The 17,363-nt window shown below is 33.6% G+C and overlaps 1 protein-coding gene and 2 long non-coding RNA genes across 5 annotated transcripts in view; 1 reads left to right on the plus strand and 2 right to left on the minus strand.

Annotated features, from left to right (window-relative positions):
* Positions 1-6,957, plus strand: part of LOC118193861 (uncharacterized) — a 58,137-nt gene extending 51,180 nt beyond the window's left edge. Inside the window, exons 2-3 of the long non-coding RNA XR_004759005.2 lie at positions 2,389-2,598; positions 6,737-6,957. This is a non-coding gene — a long non-coding RNA (uncharacterized LOC118193861). The remainder of the gene's footprint in view (positions 1-2,388; positions 2,599-6,736) is intronic.
* LOC118193862 (protein trachealess-like) overlaps positions 1-17,363 on the minus strand; it is a 568,020-nt gene that overhangs the window by 273,300 nt on the left and 277,357 nt on the right. The gene's annotated exons all lie outside the window — the stretch shown is intronic.
* LOC146996973 (uncharacterized) lies at positions 12,223-16,789 on the minus strand. Its single transcript, XR_015041510.1, has 2 exons — positions 16,751-16,789; positions 12,223-12,391 (listed from the first exon to the last, which is right to left on the minus strand). It is a non-coding gene; the product is annotated as an uncharacterized LOC146996973 (long non-coding RNA).

The following is a 17,363-nucleotide window of genomic DNA, read 5'->3' on the forward strand; positions in this document are numbered from 1 at the left end:
CTAAGGTATTAAAAATATTCTTTACTTTAAAATGTCGCCGAAAAATAAATAATGGATAGAAGACTATGTTTTTGCGCGGTCCGAAGAGAAATACTCTTATTCAATGATTTAAAAAAGATGTAAAAAGCACGGTTTTAATATTTCGACACGTAAAATAAGTGACATAATCAATACGAAAGGAAAGAAACGTCAAACTCTACATCCGACTGAGAAAAAGGCAAAAAATGCATACCCAACAAAGGTACGTACAGCTCTTATTAAATCTAAAGTCGCATCTCATGCTTCAAAAAAAATCCGGCCCTCCCCCTCTCCAAAGAGCTATTGCAGAATATTTAAATATCTCTGTAGGAATTGTGAACAAAATTATAACATCTCATTTAAAGCTCATTTAAACAAAAAAAGATGATGTTCATCGCCTAACACCGAAACATCTTCCTCGGAGATTACTGCATGAAAATTGTTTGGCAGGTGAGAAATGGAAATATATACTTACAATTGATGAGGCTTGGATATACTTATCTGATTACAATAGAAAAAAACAGCTTTTACTATCGAAAAAGAGGAGAAAAAGACTTAACCTTAAATCAACCCGGATGTTTTAGGAAAAGGACTTTTATCTTGGAAATCAAAATGCAATAGGATAGCTCAACAAAAGGGCTATCAGATTGATCATATTAGAAAATAACATTCTAAGGTTTGTTTACACATAAATATTTGCAATATCGTTGCAAAAATGTGTAAACCTTTTCTGTATGCTTTTATGTATAATATATAATCTGCTTTGAAATATATCAATTGCAGTACATTAACATCCATTTCGATAAGCATTACAAAATTTAAGTTTCTTCTTTTTCAACATCAGAACGCAAATCTGAGCGATGCAGAATTTCGTTTCCCCCATTCCATTAAAACTTCAATTGCTGCTATTAACCTTTCCTTCATATGGACAAGATTCTGAATTGTTTCGCAATAGTTCGCTGTTTTCAAGAGAATTCAAAAGAAATCAATCGAATAAGTTCTGAGATTTATAAGGCGAAGGCAATGCTCATTTTTTACACTGGTACAGCTCATCCCATCCTGGGAAGTGAATATTTAATACTTCGGTAAGAAGTAAAATGTGACGCTAAGGTGTGGGTGCACGGGAAGAAGAAAGTCGAAGAGGAAGATTTGAAAACCTTTCATTAGCCCAAAAACACACCATTTACTTTCCTGACATCCCTCTTAAACTTTATAAATTTACGCCGACCAGATTGTTAGATAAAATTTAAGCATAGATTAGTGGTATAAGTTGCCACACTCCCGAAATCAAACAAGTTGGTGTTCTCCTTTCTTTCTGGGTGACTTCATGGCGTAACGGTAACACACTCGGCCCGTATTCGTGAGGTCCAGGCTCAAGTCCCGGCGATGGTATTGCTTTTTTTTTAATTACTCCTGCTTCAGATAAACATAATAGACTCTACAGTGGCACGCGAACCAAAAGGTAGTGGATGATGATTCTTCCCCACTAGGATTTGACGACTGGACCCCCTACTCCCCAGTCACCCTTTAAAACGAGAGCATGTAAGGTATTTTCTCCCTCCTTTCTGCATACCTTCGTAGTGTAACGGTACCAAACTCGGAGCGTAGTCGAGAGTTTCAGGATAGAGTTCCGTTGAGGGCATTGCTCACTTTTCACGTGTCCAGTATCAAAATAACCTAATGACTGTATAGTGGAACATGATACAATTTTTGATAGTGCATTTTTTTGCAGAGTTTTCAATACTTAACAATATGATTCAAGTTAATGAGATAAAAATAAGTGAAGTAATTAAAAAAGTATATAATCAGTGACAGTTTCTTATAGTAATACGTTATTGACTAAAACCTTTTAGGTTCTCTCATAAGTAGAAGATCTGCTTGTATCAATTAGCTCTACTTTCATATGAAAGCAATGGCATTGCGCCCTCAGATTTTGGAAAACGCAGCTACGAATTTAGAATAACATATATTGATTAATAAATAACACCTCATTTAATATCCGAAATCTTAATATTTCCTTATATTGTTTTGGTTTATTTAACATGCAAAGAGATGCTCTTCCTGCATGACTTTTCAAGGTAAACTGGCTCTTATACATGTTGTACACGGGGAAAACCACGAAAACACCCATGCAGCCACGGAACGAACTACTAGTGTTCAGCGGCTTTACCGCTCGGCCTCTGGTCTCGAATATTTCATTAGAAATTAAGTAATTGCAGCCTCATGAATAAGTAATTGCAGCCTCATGAAGAAATTATTACAGAATTTTTAATTAAATATAATAGTTACTGACTGAAAAATTACTCACTTGTTGATCAAAGGAAGCAGGAATATTCCATTTTGTCAATAAAATTTACTTTGTTTTTATAGAGCGGATATGGCAATACACAGCAGCATCGATCAAGAGATGTCTTTGTGGAGGCCTTTTCAGGAAAACAGGCTCTCATCCACGTTACACATGAGGAAAACAACAAACACTCCCATGCAGTCAGCCGGTTCAGAGATAGTTCAAACAGTGTTCAGTGACTACAGCGGTGGTGGACATTTACTAAGTTTTGGTTTACAGTTTAGAACACCTATGTATGACCTTTTTTCATGCTGTTTGCTTTTTTGTATTTCTGCTACTGTCTATATCTGATATCATTTTGATTTGTAAGCAATTTAAAAAATAATAATCACTTTCTAAACTGTACTAAATTTGAATTATTCAGTTTAATTTTATTCACTTTGTAATTTACACATATGCACATAAATAAAGAAATTTAATATAATTTAAAATAAAATGTAAGTATACTTAAAAAAACTCTCATTAAACATTAAGACATAATCAATCTTGATGATAATTTTTAATTAATGAAAAATTCTGAATTATTCATTACTTTTTTCAATAATCATTTAAATATAATTCAGGAATCTCATTCTGTTGAAAATTTTCCAGCTGCTTGAAGATGCCCGAGGAATTTTCAAATATTTGTTACATTATTATATTTTTATGTTATTTCATTGAATTGTTTTGTTTTTGTTTCGATATTGATTTGTGCTCCTATTAGATAGTTGACCACCATTTCTGATATAATTCCTATCTCTTGTTTTTATATATATAAATATGCAAGACAAAAATATGTAAAGCAAACTTCCAATTTTAATTGGCAATTGTCCCGTCATTTTCTTCATTTTACTTTGGATATTTCCCCTTTCTGTCCTAAAAAAATTGTTTACAATATTTCAATCTAAAGCGCATCATTTCAAAATTAATCCCTTTCATGAGATCTTACGTAAGGGCACAAAGCAGGGCCTGCTTATACAATCATTGAGTAAGATTTCTATTGAAACTGAAACTTTTTTCTCTGTATTTCACGCTTCTTCCGAATGTGTAGTGTCCTTTTTCGCTTTTGCCATCATTTGGCTAATATGCGTCACTACCGCTTCTACGTATCTTCCAGTATCTTAAAACGACCTATGTTTGCAAACATATGGGATGCTTATGGGGTTCATAATAATGTGGGAATCAGATATTGTGTCTCCAGAACTGCTTTATCCAATAACAAATTTATGTTGAAGTCGGGCACATCTGTCCGCATATGTCATTCTTGTACCTACGAAGTATAGCCTTGCCAGGTTACAACTACCCCAAAACAACCACCAGTCTATTGCAGCCATATATAAAGTATTGTTGCGAAATGCCCAGCTGCGGTAAGAAGCTTCAACGCAAAGCGGGGTTAGGGTTGCCAAAAAGTGGCAAGGAGACGCAGGGTTGTCAGATTTGGCGCGAAATCGCCCATTTGGAGACGAAATTGGCGATGTGCCATAGATAGAGCGAGAACATTCTAGAACGAATTCTTATCGGTTTTACCAAGAATGTTCTCGAAGGCAGGTGAAAAGCTATATATATTCTGCTGTACGCGGAGTAGAGCAGTATGAAGAGTATGTTGAATTCAGTAGTCGTGTTTTGAGTTTAGAGATTCTCTTGAAAGCGACCGAACCGAGTCGGGAGCTGTACTTTTGTGCTTTGTCGTGAAGCTATTTTCACCGTAGTAGCCCGAAGGCTGTGTTGCTTATTGTTTCAGCGCGTTTTATCGTAGATTTTCGACGACTGTAAACGTGTCTTTGGAAGTCTCCTGTGGCAAATAAATTGTGTTTCGATTCTTCATCAAGTGTTGTCGTCAATCACTCCAAATCTGCGAAGGCAACAATATATTACATACCTACTTTTGTGATATATACATATGTGTGTGTGTGTGTTTGTGTAAGAAAAAGAATATGTAAAAGATTAAATTAGCAACGTAAATTTCCCTTCACAATTCTAAAATAGTAACCCCCCTCTACACTGTCATTTCGAGACTATTCTATGTCATATGACTCTTACGTAATTATTATGATGATGTAAATGGAACTAAAACTCAACCAGCCAATAATAATTTTACAGCAATATTAACTGTCCAGTCAGAATGCTTTGAGAACCAAAACTAACTCAGTTTGACTTAAGATTTCATCCTGAACATTACGCACTCTCTTTCTACGCTTTGCCTTAACTAGACTGCTGTCTGTCTGCTGCTGCTTTCTTACTACAAAGTTATCAAAAATGTAAGCCTTTTGGAAAGGCGCATTTAATGTGCCGACTTGTGTGTAGCCGCAACATGTTGCTGAAAATAAAACTGAAGATTTAATCTACCTTTTTTCTAGTCATTATGGATTTCTAGTCATTATGGATCAACAATTTTCTAGTCATTATGGATCAACACTTTTACCAATCAAAATTCCTGCTCCTGAATATTTGGTTTGCAAAAACATTTGATCGAACAAGGGAAATGAATTGCGATCACAGCTCTCATTTCTAGTGGGCAATTCTCAAAGTATAAAACCAGTAATTGAGGCCGAATTTTTTTTTTTTTTTTTGTTTCTGTCATTGTAATTCCGTAAAGAAGCAACTAATGACGCCATTACGACGATGTTGAAGACCTTTCAGACAACCAAAGGACTTCGAACGTGGTTGAATTGTAGGGTTGCGTGCAGCTGGGTCGAGCAATAGGTCGCCACCTGCAGCTTACAGACAGTGCTGTGCAAAGATGTTGCCAGCAATGGTTGCTACAAGGAAATTGCCGACGAAATAAAGGCTCTGGAAGGCCAAGGAGCACAAATGCGACGCAAGACAGGATGATTGTTTGCTAGGCCCAAACCGCCCCAACGGTATCATTGTCGACAATTCAACGCACTACAGCCATGTCTATACCTCGCGTGGTACCGTTCACCATCTCAAGGCGGTTGTCTGAGGCGGAGTTTCCCTCACAGAAAGGTTGTGGGGTTTAAGATTTTTGCCTTTGACCCCACAACATCGGGGGAGTCGTCTGGAGTGGTGTCGTAGCCGATTGTCATGGCTGCCATCAGACTGACATCGTACAATGTTCATCGATGAATCGCGCTCACTCTTGAAGCAGATGACCACCGTGTTCGTGTCTGGTCCCTTGGTGTGATATTGTGGGGCTCTATTTCTTATGACAGCAGGTCATCTTTTGTCATCCTCCGTACATCGATAACAGCTCAATGATATGTTGTTACCATCCTGCGGCCGGATGCATTACCCTTCATGGCACGTCATCCTGGGACCATTTTCCAATAAGATAATGCCAGGCCACTCGCATATCTCTGGACTGTCTCCGTGCGGGTGATACTTTTCCTTGGCCAGCAAGGTCACCAGATCTTTCCCCAATCGAGCATGTCTGGAACATGGTAGACCGCCAAATTTGGACACCACAAAATATCACAGATCTGAAGCGACAATTGATGAATACCTGGCAGAATGTGTCGCAGGATAACATTAGGGATCTCTACCATTCCTTGCCTTGACGAATTCAAGCATGCATTGCCTCTAGGGGCGGTTAGACCAACTACTAATTTGAACACTCAATGGGTGATTGTGAGCCGCGAACAGGTACTATGACCTTGATTTTTTAATGATTTTATTATCTGTGTATGAGTTATACACATATTCAATGTCATCAAAAACAACCACTTCCTTCATAATGATTTGATTTTTTTTTTTTTTTTCAAAAAAGTGTATATGTGATGAAAGCAAACTTTTTGATGGCGCAGATGTAGAAATATTCTATTACGTAGACTTTTGATCCAGAACAAAGAGAAACTTGACAGCCGAGGTGAATCAAATATTCATTTTTATTTCGGTAACAATTTGCGGCTACAAACGGGCACACTACTCTTGCCTATTTTAAAACTTTTACATTTTTTTACAGCTTTTCATTAAGAAGAGAAGCAACAAACAACTGAAGTGCAGAAAGCAAGTAAGTTGTGTTTAGAATGAAATCTTAATTCAGAATGGGTTAGTTTCGGTCCTCAATGCATTTGATTGGATTATTAATACTCCTGTAAAATTATTATTGGCTGTTTAGTTCCCTATACATCATTAGCGTTATGTAAAAATATGACACGGATTAGTCTCGAAATAACGCGGCGTAGGAAAAGGTTCCTATTTTTATAATACAGAAGGGTAATAAACAAATTAAAATGAAGCCTTAAGGGGCTATTGCTAATTTAAATTTATATACTTTTTTGTTACATATATACTCTAAAACATATTTTAATTATTTGTAGAATCCATTTTTTGACAAATACATTCTATGTTGTAACCTGTATTATGATTAGGTATATTTATTCATGTTTTTAAAAGTCCACTCTGCATTATATTATATCTGTTTTTGAATAGGTAGCTGGAATAATCTCCAAAGATTAAGCTTCTCCAAATACAGAATGCTTTGCCGGGCACTGTAATCTTCCTCAACAGATGAATTAATTTAGGTGACATGATGGCAGTGGATATGAAAACTCCCAGAGCATCAAAGCCTCTTGATAAATTTGAAACAACACTTTTTTCTGTATCGGAGAAAAATTTGAATAAAATTCAAGGTTATGTCTCTAGTTCTTCGTGAAGAAAGATGTGTTTGTATAATAAAATGATGTGCAGTGCAAGTATTTAACTCTTGTTAAAACTGTTAGGTGGCAGTTTAATGAATCCATTCATTACTAAAATCGATTTCGCGTATACATCCAATTCAGATTTTACTCGATTTTGATATACACTCTGATTTAGCACAGAAGAACCTCATTGTGCCATACATACGTACATATGGCATAAACGAATAGCGAAACTCAAAAACGAATAGCCTCAGAGCGTTGAAATTTTGTATATAGGACTGCTATAATATTTAGTTCTGCATATCCCATTTTCGTTGCTTTTGAAATTTTATATATAGGACTGCTTTAAACATGCAGTTGTGCACTTCCCTTTTTGGTTATAATCAGCCGTACCGAAAGTATATATATGCATATACCCGCTCTGTTACTCGGCTCGATGAACTTGCTAAATTGTTCATTTTTGGGTTTCAAAATGATTGAATTATGTTGTTTGTATGTTACGGTTAAGGGTTTTATGCATTTATCTAATCTGCATGCAACAGCTGTAGAATTATCAAGAATTTAAGTTTTAATTAAGTACGGCTGTGAATGTTGGGAGCGTATCACAATGTTGTGAACAGCACTGTACGCGATCCTCACCAAACGATCTGTGCAAGAGAGCTTTCACACGTGTAGCCATATCGGGTGGAACGCCATCCTGTATTAACGTCATACCTTCCAACAAGTGTTTATCAGCTAGACTGGGGATGATGCGGTTCTGTAATGCATCAGTGTACCTCGCACCTGTCACACTGTCAGTCTGAATAACCGAACACGCGTTTCCTCGAAGGAAAAAGGTCGGATCACGATTTGATGTCATAAATCCACACGACACTGTGACCAACACCCGGACGATAGCAAATAGAAAAAGTTATGAAGGGCCTGATTCCCTCGCTCACTCCAGCAGCTCGTTTCACACATGACTCTCATTCTTTTTTTAAATTTAAATTTTTTCTTTCTTCCCCCTTTTTTTTCTTTTATCCTTTTTCTCTTTCAATAAAACCCCAATTCATTTCAAGCATATGTGTCAATTTGTACCTCTCTACCTACATTATTATGTAAATTATTGAACTTTCAAATGTTAACGGACATTTGGATCACCCTGTATATAAGCTGCAGAAATTGAATTAATTTTATTACTATACCTAGTATGTTATCATTAGTCAAGGTCAGTAAATACACTAGTCACCTGTGGTGTATTTAATTATTTAATTATGGCAAACCACACTAGGGCTATTTGTCTAAGGGATGCAGTCGTGGAGGACTTTCTAAGGGAAACTGGCTCGTATACACGTTATACATGGAGAAAACCACGAAAACACCCATGCAGCCAGCTCGTTCGCGGGATTCGAAACTCGGACCGAACTACCAGTGTTCAGCGACTTTACCGCTCGGCCGCTCGTGAGCCCCACTAGTCACCTGTGTGGTTATTTAGTGTTTTAAAACGGAAATGAAGTTAGCCTGTGACTTACAAAGGGGCTTTGTTCCCGAGGGACTATTGCTTTCGTTTTGCGTCGAATCACTCTGAATGTGCATTTCACTTTTCAAACTGTTGCCACCGACTATTATCGCCCTGTCATAATAGTCATAATACAGGGAAGACCCAATCCTCCTAGTCCCACTGGAACGTATGATTATAAAGGGTCGACCCCCTCAAGACCACAAAAGGAAAGAAGAGAGAAAAAGAAGCTAATTAACTAAAAATAATTGAAGGTTAATTAATAAACTAATTATCGCTCTGTATTATATTTGAAGAAATTAAATAATGAAAAATCTGCATAAATGTATGTATATTTCCCGCACTGTGATAAAACAAAGGTATCTAGAGCCATCTAATTTTGAATGACGCCATCCTGCTGCGAATATGGGCATATGGAAGCCGAAATTTGGAATTTGTTTCATTAACGATTTCCTGTTTTGTAAAAGTTTAACGAATTTTTGATTAACAAACTCAAGGATTTCTAAACGAGCTATGGCAACCTTGTACAGAAAAAACATTTGCATCTCCACCGCGCGAGACTGTGTAGCGGAAATTCTAAAAATAGGCTCAATTTAAAATTATTTTGCGATATTGCTCTTGAACTGAATTTTATGGTTTAAGTGCGAAGCACACGATATTTAATAAATAAAGGTAACACAAAATGTTAAAAAAAGGCCCCTTTGGACGTAATTTAAAATCTGAAACCTTTCAGATTTTCTTTTTTTATTGTTTTAAAATGGTAATTAAGTTAGCCTGTCACTTATTTAAATTTGATTCTGTCACTTTTCAGAGGAGTTTGATAGTTCAAGGCTCTAGTTAATAGTAAAAGCGGGAGCTAATGAGTGTAGACAGGGACCTTGTATTTCTGTAGGGTTAGACTTCACAGTCGTTCGTGGAATAATATTAGTGATAACCTACCTTAGCTGTATGTAATATATGGTAAGGAATGCATGTTGCAGAAGGAAAGAGGTGGTCAAAAATGGCTTCACATGCAAGATTCAGAATTTAAGAGGCAAACCTCTTTACGAATGCGGCCCGTTAGAATCAAACCGCGGTATTCGGAGATTTCTCTTATACAGGGATAAACTTTTTTCTTGCCTTTTCTTTGAGACTGCCTTCTCCTTTTTTTCTTCCTTTTATCTTGTGGTGGGCCGCAATATTTTTTTCAACTTTTTTTTTTTTTTTTTCTTTTTTTTTAGGCTTAACAAAAAAGGACGAATTTCACTTTTCGGGGTTATTCATTCAAGCTTAGGTCCGCGGTGACGGCAGCGAAAGGCGGATCGCATTAGGTGTGCTTTGAATAAAATGCGAAGCGCGGAGGTTGGGGGTGTTCGGGGCATGATGCGGCTTCTGCATGCTGATCAACTCTCAGACTGTCAGGAAGAGAAATATCAAGAATGCGTCTACCCCGAGTTTTGCAAAGCCGCTTTATCAACGATATTTTTTGGGAGATGAAATAAACAAGAAGCTTTCCATTCGTACGTAAGTGGTGCATGTGGTAATGAATTGCGAGAATGACGTATTTCGGCCATTTGGACATTTCCAATGCAACTTACGGATGAAATCAATTCTTCCAACAATGGTTATTTTTCGAACGCATTTTATTCCTCTTTCCTGCATGCCTTCTCGAGAATGTAATAATTTCTTCTAATAATAATGTATGTTATGATATGTATATGTTATGGTTTATATTAAGTATATGTCTGCCCAATTGTAGTGTTAAGTGATAGGTGATAAGTGAAGGTGGACGTGGGCACTGTCCTTTTACCATAACGGTTAATCAGTACGGCATCCCGTCCATCATTATCTAGAGCAGGCCAGATGCTCACTGTCATATTTACTGTAGAAATTTTATCCTTGCACATTTACATTAAACTTGTATTTACACGTTATGCTTGTGTATACGTCTGTACATTTTAACATATACATCTTAACCTCACATTTGCACAATTGACGGTCTGCACTTATACAGGCACTGCGGAACATAAAACCAGTGCTCAACAGTTGCGGGTACGCTGTAAAAAAAAATCTGTAAGGTTACTAAGAAAACTCATGGAAACTGGGATGCCATGGGTTATTTGAGTAACAGAAACAGGTGTTTTCTTTGTAACATTACAAGAGTTTTGCCTGTAATGGTTACAGATCTTTTTCTTGTAATATCACAGCATATAGTTATGTAAGTAGAACATATTTTTCTCATGTAAATTCCCAAACGATATATCTGTAATGGTTACAGATTATTTGCGTGCAATATTACAGCAAATAATTATGTAAAAAGAACATTTTTTCTCATGTAAAATCTCAACAGATATATCTGTAACCGTTACAGGTTATTTGCTTGTATTATTATAGCAAGTTATGTGAGTAGAAGATACTTTTCTTACGTAAAATTCCAATAGTTGTATCTGTAAAGGTTTCAGATTATTTCCTTCTAATATCCCATTAAGTAATTATGTGTGTAAAATATATTTTTCATAGATAATACTAAAGGATATGTCTATAAAAGTAATAGATTTTTTGGTCTAAAATGATGCTTATTATAATAAAATATATTGAAATCAAGATGTTTTGAGTAAAACAATATCTGCATGTGTATATCATTATCCAGATATATGCAAGTGAAGCATAATAGTTTGGCTTTTTAAATTAGTCAATTTGACCTCAGAATAGCAATAATTTAAAAGATGTGCTTTTAACAGCAATGTTCTTTTTTCAAAAAGTAACATTAGTCTGTTGCAGAGCATTTTTGTTTTATGAAGAGAAACTTATGTCTGATATTATTGAAAGGCCTTTCATATTATCATTTTGATTAATTTAAAAGTTCAAATTGATATGCTACTCCTTATATTTGCCCTGTAAAATAGCCGAAAAAAATAGCATGTTTTATTTGCATGTTTTAGTGTCAGTTAATAAGATATGTTCTAGAACTTTCTTTTTAGTAATTTTAGCTAAAATAGACACATGTTGCTTTAGATTTAACTTATATGAGTAAACGTGTTGCATGTCGATATGATCATATTATTACAGTAAAAGACATTTTGTGAAATATTTCTATGAAGAACTCAGAACAGCTGTTCTTCATATTTCAAAAATATATTCTCTCCTTCTAAAAAATGACATTTTCAGTAAATTAAAGAATTCAACATAGCAATGAACTTCATTTTGTTACTACAAGGAATTCAAATTTTGTTCATACGCTTGAATTACAACGTCTAACTAATTTTTTTATTCTTATCTGCACTCAGTGTTTGTCAACAGTCTGCTATTGTTTGAAATAATGCATAACTTTTTAACATACCTTCAAATAATTTCCTTTGAATTAACAGATAGATGCCTTTCATTAAAAACCTAATGTCATGCTTTTTGAATAAGCATAAAACTTTGCCAACTGACCTTAATTTTTAAAGCCTTGTTTCCCTTAAAATTCTTAATACAATTGTGCCTTTAAGAAATTTATTTCTAAAATTAATACTTCAGCTTAGCTTTTAATTTAATGCATTTTAATTTTACCTCTAATTTTTTACAAACATAATATGTAATAAATCTAAGCTTAATATTTACCATTTCGAAAGTGATACTAAAAAGTATTCCTAGTTATTATAAATTTCGAGATTCGCATACAAAATTGTGAAATAAACATGTGACAACAGGAAACAAACTTTATGCTCTCTCTATATTACAGCATGTTAATTAAGAAGTTTATTGAATTTATAATTTTATTGTGAAACACTATGAAGCAAATGATATGCTAATTAAAATACAGAAGTAAAAATAATTTATTACTTAATTCATAAACTTTACATAAAACCTGAAAAAAAGAATTAATTAAAAAATAACATAATATAATTTAATAAACATTTCATAAAAATTCGTTTCGACTGCTTGGAAAAAATGAATGGTTTTTCTCCTCTTTGTAAACCATGTCTCCTAAATAAAGAAAAAAACATTTCTTTTAAAATCATAATCATGCTCTTAAAAAGCTTATAAAAATTATTTTAATAGATGTTTTAAACATGTGCTTATATAACACTTTTAATCATATTTCTTTATAATATCTTAATTAAATAAGAACAGCTTAAATTCTGTAAAAAATTGGATTACAGTGAACCGTCTCATTACGACAAGCTACCTCAGCCAATCACTTTTTAAATGTAACCAGCATTCCTCATAAAATAACTAATTAGTAAACATAACTTCTCTAGGATGCCCACTACCATTTAAAGATCAAAATTTTCAGGAATCACGTATAGCTAGCTTAGAGAAGGTTCATTGTACAAAAACAGCCAATATTCAAATATTTTCATAAGTGAAGCCACCATAGTTATTAAATATAATATACAGTATACTTATATTCAGAATTCAGAACTTGAATAAATTTCTCGAACTGTTTTAGCATTCGAAAAATATTATGTTTATTACCTTAAATTTCTAAAACAATATTACATATTCGTCCAAAGGAATCACTGGGACTCGGACAACATTTTCCCCCTAGCTTTCTTTTAGCACAGGATTCTGAATATGTTTTAATGATTTAGGTAATGTTTGTCTTCCTTAAGGCGCTCACAAAACAAGTTACCCTAAATGTTTTGTCCGCATAGTGGTCATTTTAATCTTACTAACTGATTTGCTAGTGGATTTTGGGCGCATGGCCTATCATTGATGAAACAATAATAGTGAACAGCTTCAAGAAAATGGGAATATCTTATGCTCTTGATGCCATATTCCCACTTATTTTTACTAATTTTATCTTCCGAAAATTAAGAGGGAAAAATTAAACGAATAATTTAATTTCCAAAAGACACAGTCACAGTAGGAATAATACAAATGAAAAGTAATCATGGATAAACTACTACTATCACAATATTATTTATTTAAAAGAAACCTCTATTTCAATAAGAATACACATAATTGCAACATCTAATAAGTTATCTCATTTCTTCTTTATAATTTGAACTTCTGTCATTCTCATTGTTGTTCTTGCAAATCCTTAGGCCTCAGATCATACATAAATAATTAGAGAAGGTTGTGGTCCGATGCTTGCTAGGGTGAACATTCAGCTGATATGGCAAAATTGCACAGTGAATGGCAGTTGGTATTTGCTTTCACTATCATAGATCATTGTTCGTATTAGGCTGACATAATATTCAACAGTTAGAAGAGAAAGATTAAACGGGGCCTTAAGTGTGCAAAAGTTTGCCTTTGTTAGTATGACGAAAACAATCATTATGTTGATAAATCCATTTTAAAATCTTGGGATATTCATTTTCTGAATGCACTAAAAGGGGGAAAATTACGTAAATATTTTTTTAATTTTCAGAATCTGGTTCTAAAGTTGGGTGGGGTGGAATATGCAACGCAATACGGTAATTCTGAAGATCATTGCTCGTGGCAGTACAAACTAAACGGTGATAACTTGCATGCTGTAGAAGAAGACACAAATTGCACTTCCAGATGCATTAAATGCTTTGAGGTCTAGGGAGTAGCAGTGGGCAATACTAAGAGTGAAATTCAAGGTATAGGGAAGTAGGAATGAAAATTACTTTTATCAGATAACTTAAATGGTTATGTTACTAAGCGTTCTTATTGGAATGTAGGTTTCTTTTAAATAATAATACTATGATAGTTACCAGTAGTTCATTCATGAATATTTTTGATTGGTTATGATCTTATTGTAATCACATCCTTCAAAATTAAATTGATTGCTTAATTTCCCCCCTTGATTTTCATACTATAATATAAAAGGAGGAAAATAGTCTGGAAGTAAACATAACCCCTCTTTCTCTCTCTATATATAGACATGTATCTTCGTGTGCAACTAAGCAAAACAAATGTGACTTTTTCTTCTTTAAAAAAATTGTGTAAATAAATAGAATTAAGTTCATTTCAAAGACTTATGACACATGAAATATATATGATCAAAATAAATTAGAAAATTAAGTTCAAATAAATTTTAAGCTAAATTACGTGTTGCAATGTAAGTTGCAAAAATTCAGTTGTAATAATTAATACTAACAAAACCAAACATCATATTCCCATTCTGCAAAGTATAAAAATTCTTCTGCAAAACTGAAAAAATGACCAACACTTTGGCTTATTTGATAACTTTCAAATTCACTCCTTTGTTTGCATTTAGAATTTATAACTTTAATTTTCCACAGAAATTTGTTTTTGATTTTAAAAAATTTCACTGGCATAATTTCATTCACTTCAGCATATATTAATAGATGCAGAAGGTTTTTGTACCTTACATAATTTTAAATCTTATGTAAACTAACGCGATTAATAACAAAATCAAAACATAGATCAGAAACAGCATAAAATTTAATTAATAATTACTACTAGTGTCACACAAAATGCTATGAAATTAATTAATAAAATAAGAATGAGATAAAATATATAGAATTAATATTCCACATGTGTGAAGTTTGGAAGTTTTACGTTAAATATTTTTTTTTAATTAAGTATTTTTAAAAATGACCCCTTAAAGCATGGGACCTTTCGTAATTAGAACTTGCAAATCTGCTTCGCTAGTCTTTCATAACATTGCTTTTCTTTTATTAACAAAAATATTGCATTCAGTTATTTAATTTAAGATATCAAAAATAATGCTACTGAAAGGCATGAATACTTACTTAAATTTGAAATTAATTTGGTTGACTTGAAATAATATTTAAAAAAATAAATCTTCATATATACGTCTAAAAATCAGACCTTGTTAATTTTCTTTTATTTGAACGATATCTGAATTCTGCCTTAGTTTGGACTAGTAAATCATTGGGCAATTAAATGCCAAGCTATAAGAGAACTAATGTAGCTTACAAATGCACTGAATTTTATTTCCGGTATTAAGTTTCAAAGAAAGTAAAATTTTCTGCATATTTGCATCATTTGGATTGATAGAATATGGCAAAGCATGCAAAGGCTATCAGCCTAAAGGGAAGTACATATTCATGGGCGGTTTTGTAAGGAAAAGTAGCTTGCATTTCCATTTATTCATGTGTGTGTATATATATATATATATATATATACATTGTTAATGCTAAAATCAATGCTTCATTAAAAATTCATTATTATTTTATTTTTAATACAACATACAGATACAGAATTGTTTTAAATTCCAATAAACAATAATAATTTATTTTTAAGAAAACTTATTTTATGATTTATATATTATATTACATGAATTACAGAAACATTTGTCAAGAAATGTATTAAACTTGTATTAGCAGATTCATGCTATCCTAGTAACAAGACTATCATACTTCAAAACTGTATTAAAACTGGGCAAAATAAAATCAACATAAATTCTACATTAAATGTTTAAAAACTTATAAGTATGCAATGGTAGTTATATATACAATATAATATATGTTGTCATTTATAAAATATTAATGAAATGATATTTTTGGAAATAATGCACAAAATTTTAGTTTTGTTTTATAATTAGTTTAACGAATTGTTAGAAAAATATTTTAGGTCATTTCCATTTTTCCCCTGTTGATATTGGTATATTAAAATATATGGAATAATTAAGTTGCATCTAGTTAGTAAAACAAAACATTACGAAAAGTATGATACGGCATATTTTTAATCAATATAATTACTTCATTTTGGAGTTATAATATTTTCGTAAGAAATTAATACCACTGAAAAAAATATTATTACACTAAAGGAATAAACGAGATTCTCGACCGCGTTGTTCAAGTTTTTGTTATTTTACTTCATGACACACTCGTACATAAACATATTAGACTGAATTATAAACCAGGTATAACTAATTAGATAATCCTAGAAAAAGAATAAACTAAACCTAGTAAGCAAAAAAATATATACATTACATTCAGAATTCTAAATGTTTATATAAACGTTTCTCGCAAGGCCTGTCAAACTGGAAAAAGATGTCAAACATTCTTTGGTCAGACGATTGAAAAAGAACGCTAAAATGATTAGTTTTGTTTTCAACAACCACATTACCATTTCAATTATATACCACAAACAGTGATTAAATTTTGGAATAATTAGTTTTAAATAATAATATGGGCAATTTAAGGCGTAATTTATCGGATGCACAATGACAAAATACTACTATTAGATCTGCATTTGGAATAAATATTTTGCACTCTTTCAACTCATTAGACATTACGAACACTGATATTAATTAATTGCAAAGCTTAAGCGTTTAAATACTTACTCACTACATATAACAGTGCAAAGTGCATGAGAATAATCTGCATAAAATGAACAAAAAATATTTCAAGGAGTAATTGTAAACATTTTCTTACTTACCTGCGCTATACAACCAACATGCATTCAGCCATGTTTTTTCTGCAACTAGCTTTCAAACACTTTTCTCCTGATTGGCTAATTTCCAGTCAGTCACGTGATTCTTCCGCGCGGCTACTGAAACATTATCTGTAATGTTACAAGCAAATCAGCTGTTACCGCTACAGTTTGCTTTCAACCTGTTACCATTACAGGAAATTCTTCTGTAACTTTTTGATTTCTGTAACTTTACAAAACTTTTGCCTGTAAAGAGCGAACTTTTTTTTTTTTTTTACCGTGTACCGGACGGTACTCGATTTGTCATAAAAAGCCGTCCAAGTGTCCGGCCCTGCATTTGTCTTTCACCTGTTCATCTGCATGCCTTCTTGGTTAGTAAACTCGGCGCGTATTCGAGAGGTCCAGGTTCGAGTCCCGGCGAGCGGAATGCTCTTTTTCCATGTCTTCTGCCTCCAAAATAATCTAATAATATCTCTACAAGGTAGGTAGCAATACACTGCCTTCCTTTCGACGAAGGGTCCAAGAGCGGCCGAGTGGTAAAGTTACTGAACACTGGTAGTTTGATCCGAATTTCGATTGACGCGAACGGGCCGCTGCATGGATGCTTTTGTGGTTTTCC

The sequence above is a fragment of the Stegodyphus dumicola genome, chromosome 6, assembly GCF_044657685.1.
Source record: "Stegodyphus dumicola isolate Sdum_Otavi_A_Nest chromosome 6, ASM4465768v1".
Lineage (NCBI taxonomy): Eukaryota > Metazoa > Arthropoda > Arachnida > Araneae > Eresidae > Stegodyphus > Stegodyphus dumicola.